The sequence below is a fragment of the Magnolia sinica genome, chromosome 14 (genome assembly GCF_029962835.1).
Source record: "Magnolia sinica isolate HGM2019 chromosome 14, MsV1, whole genome shotgun sequence".
Taxonomy (NCBI): Eukaryota; Viridiplantae; Streptophyta; class Magnoliopsida; order Magnoliales; family Magnoliaceae; genus Magnolia; species Magnolia sinica.
The window spans coordinates 70,943,550-70,950,853 of NC_080586.1; the positions used below are offsets into that span (position 1 = coordinate 70,943,550).

General features: G+C 41.2%; 1 non-coding gene across 1 annotated transcript; it reads left to right on the forward strand.

Annotated features, from left to right (window-relative positions):
- Positions 1–6,951: 6,951 nt before the first annotated feature.
- On the forward strand, positions 6,952–7,057 carry LOC131226508 (small nucleolar RNA R71). The gene has a single exon (XR_009161885.1). It is a non-coding gene; the product is annotated as a small nucleolar RNA R71 (small nucleolar RNA).
- The last annotated feature ends 247 nt before the right edge of the window (positions 7,058–7,304 follow it).

Genomic DNA, 7,304 nt, shown 5'->3' on the forward strand with positions numbered 1-7,304 from the left:
TTTTGGTGTGGTCCACATGATTTTCCATATTGCCGTTCAACCCGCATTTGAACGGTATTCTCTTGTGTATGCGAGCATAGATTAGGACAAACCTCATGTGTACGGTCGGTTTGACCTTCTGAAACAAATGGACGGTCCAGATCATCCTGTTGGTGGCCCACACTGAGATGACGGACGAACAGTTCGTCCATCTGTTGTAAACAGAGGCGGACTCTGTTGCGTTGCGGGCGGAACTTGCGGTCAAATGCAAGTTTGACTTTTTCCTTTGCTCGGTGTACTGCGAGTGCACATCCCATGTGCACTCCCACGTACGCACGGTGGGTCCCAGCTTGATGTATATGTGAAATCCGATCCGTCCATCTGTTGTCCTATCTCATTTAAACTGTCAAGACTAACTTTGAAGCATATCCCGATAACAGGTGGGTCCCATTTCACTGTTTTGGTAGGTGATCTGTCAGTTGGGCCACTTTCACAGTGATCCAGGAGCTGAAATATGATGTGTACGGTTCATTTACGGTCCTCAGGGCACGTATGGAGTTTCAAGCCAATCTAATGGTGGGAACCCTGTGATCTTGCATTCTAGACGTCTTCTAGGCCTGTTTAAGATGAGTGGCTGAAATTTCTCTGATTTTTGGCTTGTAAATTCTTCAAGTTTGGTCCTCTGGAATCCGTCCTTTGCCTTTAGTGTCATCAGAGCGTTAAATCCATGCTTTAAGCTCCCTTTTCAGTCCATGCTCCTAAAGTCACCTTGCAACACAAAAACGATTAAAATAGTTTGTTAAATAGCATCATGTTCATAAATGCAGGCAATAACTGGGTCTAATATGTAATATTTGACCCTCAACACAACCCTTAACCAGCATTTTGCTAGTCCCGAGCAAAGCATGCCAAAAATAAGTTGAGAGTTATAGGACAATCTCTAAAAACTTGACTGATTTTATTTATTTTTTTATTTTTTTATTTTTTTAAACAATCAAGATACTAGAAGTCTAAGATTCATGAATGTTGGATTTTACATTCCCTATACTTAAGCAATCTGTAGATTTCATAACCAAGATCAAAGAATTAATCCAACAATCAGAAAATTCTAAACATTGAGTTCTATGGGTGTATCGTGTAATCTCGACTTATCATTAAGGTTCACTTCTTAATTTCATGATATTATCGGTAAACACCAAGATAATTCATAATAACTAAAACTTTCCTCACGGATCATCTTTTCATTAATCGACCTTTGATATATATATTTTTTTCATTAAAATACCGCCAAGGAAAGGAATCAAATCTTCACCTATAGGGAGCAAACCTATGATGAAGACCATTGCCCATCCCTTTTCGACGGCTACTTTGAGAAATTGAACCTTCACCTATAGGGAGCAAACCTATGGTGAAGATTATTCACCCAATCCTTTCAATTTTCTCAGGCTGGTTCCTTTCATGCTTAGTGAGTACCAAGTAAATCCTTCAATATCAAACTGAAACCTTAATGTGAAAGCGAGATGTGACATGTGAGATCATAACTCAATCAATGTTTACAACTTCTAATTCTGGATTAACAATTCAAACTTAATTATGCAATCCAACAGATACTGAATCCAAGCGTCTTAAATTTCCAACATCATGTATCTTGAAATTCCAAGTGCCCTAGATGGCTGTCAAAATCCCTTCGAATTCACAAGAAAGTCCAGAAAAATTAAAAATTTTCACAATTTTTGTTCAAGACCAAGAAAATGCTGATTAGGTCACCTAATCTCCCACCCCCAACCTAAAATCTACATTGTCCTCAATGTAAAAGATATGAGCATGCAATGCACTTGGGACAACGAAAAGTAAATATGAAGTGATGGGAAGATAGTACCTGGATGATGAATCGAGAGACACTTTCCAAGAGATTGCGGCGTCGGTCAGTATGAGAGAGAAGGTAACACAAAAATAACAAAAATACAATCCTACCTATATCACTTTCGTAAGTGCTCTCGATTGCATTTAGCGTATGCAACAAGCCTTTAAACCCCTAGGTTGCCCCTAGTGGACGAGTTGTAGTCTCGTGAGGGTTTGTAGTAATGTTACCCACAAACATTGAACTAACTAACTAGGAAAATGAAACAGAAAGAAAAGCTGGAGTTGCCTCTAAGGAGCGCTAAGTTTACCGTCTTCAGCCAGACAAATAAAGCAACTACCCTAGTCCTATGAAAGCGATAAACCTACCTATACCTCCATCAGACTAGGAGATCAATCCTGGTAAACAGGAGCAGTCAGGGGCATGGACATGTCCTCTGAATCAAATTTCTCGACAAATGGTTTCAATCGATGTCCATTGACTTTAAACTCCTTGCCGTTGTCAGGATCTCTTATCTCAACGGCCTCATAGGAAAAAATAGTAACAACAATGTAAGGGCCGGTCCAACGAGATCGAAGCTTACCCGGAAAGAGATGTAATCGAGAATTGTACAAAAGGACCTTCTGACCAGGCGTGAATGATTTTCGCAAAATGTGTTGGTCATGAAATGCTTTCATCTTATCCTTGTAAATTCTCGAATTATCGTACGCATCATTCCGGATTTCCTCAAGTTCATTCAATTGAAGTTTGCGTAGCGAGCCAGCGTTGTCCAGATTGAAATTAAGATTTTTGATCGCCCAGTACGCTTTATGTTCCAGCTCCACAGGCAAGTGACAAGCTTTCCCATAGACAAGTCTAAAGGGAGACATTCCAATAGGGGTTTTAAAGGCAGTACGGTATGCCCATAAGGCATCGGTCAATCGGATTGACCAATCCTTACGATTAGGGTTAACCGTTTTCTCCAAAATGTGTTTAATTTCCCTATTAGAAATCTCAGCTTGCCCACTTGTCTGTGGGTGGTACGGGGTGCTCACCCTATGAGAGATACCGTATTTCTTCATTAAGCTCTCAAATGGTTTATTACAAAAGTGTGAGCCCCCATCACTAATGATGGCTCGAGGCGTTCCGAATCGAGAAAGGATGTTTTCTTTTAGGAATTTAATGACCGTGCGATGGTCATTAGTTCGACACGGAATCGCTTCGACCCATTTAGTGACATAATCCACGGCGAGCAAAATATACAGATTTCCAAACGATTGGGGGAATGGTCCCATGAAATCGATGCCCCAGCAATCAAATGCTTCAATGATAAAGATGAGATTCAAAGGCATCATATTTCGACGGGACAATGCTCCCAATTTCTAACAACGCTCACAAGCTTTGCAAAACTCATGAGTGTCCCTAAACATAGTGGGCCAGTAAAAGCCACACTGCAGAATCTTGGCCGTGGTCTTTTTAGCGAAAAAGTGACCACCACAGGCCTGTGAGTGACAGAAGGAGATGCGCCCGATGCTCATCGTCTGGTACACATCTCCTTAGGATTTGGTCCGCAATATTTAAATAAATAAGGATCATCCGAGAAAAAGTTACACACCTCGGTGAAGAATTTTTCTTATCTTCTGCAATCCACTATGTCGGTATGGCACTGTAGCAAGATAATTAGCAATATCAGAACCAAGGTGAATGGGAGACTCGAATAGTTGTTCATCGGGGAACATGTCGTTGATATGGGTCGTCTCAAGGGAATCGAGGTATTAAGGCGAGAAAGGTGATCGGCCACAACGTTTTCTACTCCCTTTTTATCTTTAATTTCTAAATCAAATTCTTGGAATAGAAGAATCCATCGTATCAGCGGGGCTTAGAATCATTCTTAGAAAGAAGATACTTGTGCGCTGATTCGTATAGATAATGATCTTGGATCCAATCGGTAGGACCTAAATTTGTCCAAGGCGAACACTACGACTAAGAGTTCTTTTCCGTAGTTGAGTAGTTTACTTGGGTCGGATTTAAAGTCCTACTCGCGTAATGGGTGACGTAGGGCTTCTTGTCTTTTTTTCTGGCCTAGGACTGCCCCAAGAGCATAGTCAGACGCGTCGCACATAAGTTCAAAAGGAAGGCTCCAGTCGAGTGGCTGCATGATAGGTGTAGTGGTTAACATGCCCTTAAGCTTAGTAAAAGCTTCCTGGCATTGCTCAGTCCACTCATATGGTGCATCCTTCTGAAGTAGATTATATAAAGGATGAGAGAGGAGACTAAAGTCCTTTATGAATCTTTTTTAAAAACCGGCGTGTCCTAAGAAGGATCGCACATCTCGTATGTTCTTGGGTGGAGGTAGGTTAGAGATAAGATCAATTTTTATCTTATCTACCTCGATTCCTTTGGATGAGATGATATATATATATATATATATATATATGTCTAAGGACAATTCCCTTACGAACCATGAAATGACACTTCTCCCAATTGAGTACCAAATTCTTTTCTTCACATCTTTTCAGCACACATGTAAGATTCTTTAAGCAATCGCTGAAAGATGGATCGAAGACAGAGAAATCGTCCATGAAGACCTCTAAATATTGCCCCACCATATCAGAAAAGATACTAAGCATACATCGCTGAAAGGTGGCAGGGGCATTACATAGTTCGAATAGCATCCTTCGGTAGGCAAAGGTGCCGTAGGGACATGTAAATGTGGTCTTTTCCTGGTCTTCAGGGGCTATCTCTATCTGGTTGTAGCCCGAATACCCGTCAAGGAAACTGTAATAAGAATGACCAGCTAACATTTTCAGGATCTGATCAATGAATGGTAAAGGAAAGTGGTCTTTCCTTATAACGGTATTCAACTTCCTGTAGTCAATGCACATTCTCCAACCAGTAGTGACTCTAGTTGGCACGAGTTCATTATTAGCATTGGCTACGATGGTGATTCCGGACTTCTTAGGGACCACTTGAGTTGGACTCACCCATTGACTATCAGATATAGGGTATATGATACCCACGTCCAATAGTTTAAGAACCTCGGCCTTAACCACTTTCTTCATGTTTGGATTTAGTCGACGTTGTGGTTGCCGAGTGGTTTTTGCATTATCCTCAAGATATATGCGGTGAGTACAAATCGAGGGATCGATTCTCTTGAGGTCCGCTATTGTCCATCTCAGAGCTCCTTTATGCTCAATGAGAGTAGATATGAGCATACTCTCCTGTCCTTTCTCCAGGTGGGCAGAGATCACCACCGGGTATGTCTCATCTTGACCTAAATAGGCATATTTCAAATCAGATGGCAAAGGTTTTAGGTCAAGCTTCGGCGGCTTGAGGTTAGACGGTAGAGACATTACATTAGTTTGTGGCAATTCCTCAAATTGTGGCCTCCACCGGTTAACTTCAAGTATTGGTGCAGTATCAAGCAAGGCACACGTCTCCCTAATCATGTCATCATCAAAATCATGGGAGTGGGCCAGGCACGTCTCTAGAGAGTCAGAGGATAAGGTTAGAGGTGTCGTATCTTCCACTAAAGAGTCAATCATGTTAATGTCGTGGAAATCGTCATCCTCCTCTAAGTTTCTGCCGTTATTGAAAAAGATGTTTGACTCCAATGTCATATTCCCAAAAGACATAGTCATGACACCATTCCTGCAATTGATAATTGCATTTGAAGTGGCAAGGACTGGGCGGCCTGGCATGACGGGGCTCTGAGTGCTTATGTTATTGATGGGTTCGGTGTCCAGGATGATAAAATCTACAGGGTAGTAAAATTTATCAACTTGGACCAACACATCCTCAATTATCCCTCTTGGTACACGAACAGAGCGATCAGCAAGTTGCAGTGTAGTTAGGGTGGGTTTTAATTCACCCAAACCTAATTGTTTGTATACCGCGTAGGGAATCAGATTGACGCTCGCTCCTAAGTCAAGAAGTGCATGATCAATTCGATGGTCCCCGATTACACATGATATGGTTGGGCTACCGGGATCCTTGAATTTCTGTGGCACGTCTTACTTTAGGATGGCACTCACTTTCTCGGTCAAGAAGATCTTCTTTTGAATACTCTGCCGTCGTTTGGTCGTGCATAAGTCTTTCAGGAATTTGGCATATGAAGGTATCTGTTTCACGACATCAAGTAGAGGAATGTTGACTTTCACTTGTTTCAACACCTCTAGGATATCCTGAGAGTTAGAGAGAGGTTTTGGTGAAACCAACCGTTGGGGGAACGGAGCAACTGGCTTCTCTAGAAGTTCCGGTTCTAATTTTTGTGGGGCATCACTAGATCCATCATTGTTGTCCTCTTCTGGTTCTTGAGGCTTTTCGGGCCTAACCGGAAGAGTTTTATCAATGATCTTTCCACTCCTAAGAGTGGTGATGGATTTAGCGTGCCCCATCTGATTTGAAGAGCTGGGATCATTAATCTCGTACTGCGGTTTAGGATTGGGGAGAGGTTGTGCAGGAAGCATCCCCTTTTCTATAACCGTCATATGAGAATCTATCTTTTGCATAAAATTTGTAATTCTCCGCATTGCCTGAGCCAGTTCTTGTATGAAATTTTGAACCGGTTCCTCTTAAGGTTTTACTTGATTTGGATTTTGATTGAAGAAACCTTGAGGGGTAGCCGTTTGTCCATTTCTCCAACTAAAGTTTGGATGATTTTTCCAACTAGGATTGTACGTATTGGAGTTAGGTCCAATAAAAGGTCTTTGATAGTTGTTTACGGCATTGGCTTGTTCATTTAACACTCCTCGAAAGGCGGGTATTGTAGGATAATTTTTAGTTGTATGGATGTTGCAATCACAGATGCCGTAAACAATTTCATTAACCTTATCCTTCTTTCCTTCCATGGCCTCAACTTTCCTTATGAGCGTGTCACTTTATACTTGAGATCATCCTCTTCTTTCAAGAGATATAATCTACCTTTCTCCTTTAATTGAGTCGGCCTAGATGTGGTGTTCGCCATTGGGTAATAGTCCCATGATTGTGTTTTTTCAGCAAGACTATCGAGATAATCCCATACCTCGTCAACATCTTTATTAATGAAATCTCCATTACACATTGTCTCAACCATTTGGCGCATGGAAGATGTCAGTCCATCATAGAAAAAAATTGTAATGCGCCACATTTCAAATCCATGTTGTGGGCATGAACTGACCAAATCTTTGAACCTTTCCCAACATTGGAAGAATGTTTTATCTTCCTTTTGGGCAAAGTTCATGATTGCTTTTCGAGGGTAATCGTTTTATGATGTGGGAATAATTTTTTTATGAATTCCCTCCGCATGTCGTTCCATGTGCCAATGGATGGAGGACGTAGTAAATGTAACCACGTCTTAGCTTTCTCTTTTAAGGAAAAAGGAAAGAGTTTCACTGATTGTATCCTCGGATACATTAGGAAAATATGATGTGGCTATAATCTCATCGAACTCTTTCAAATGTAAATATGGACTTTCTGATTCAAGTCCATGGAATTTGGGAAGGAG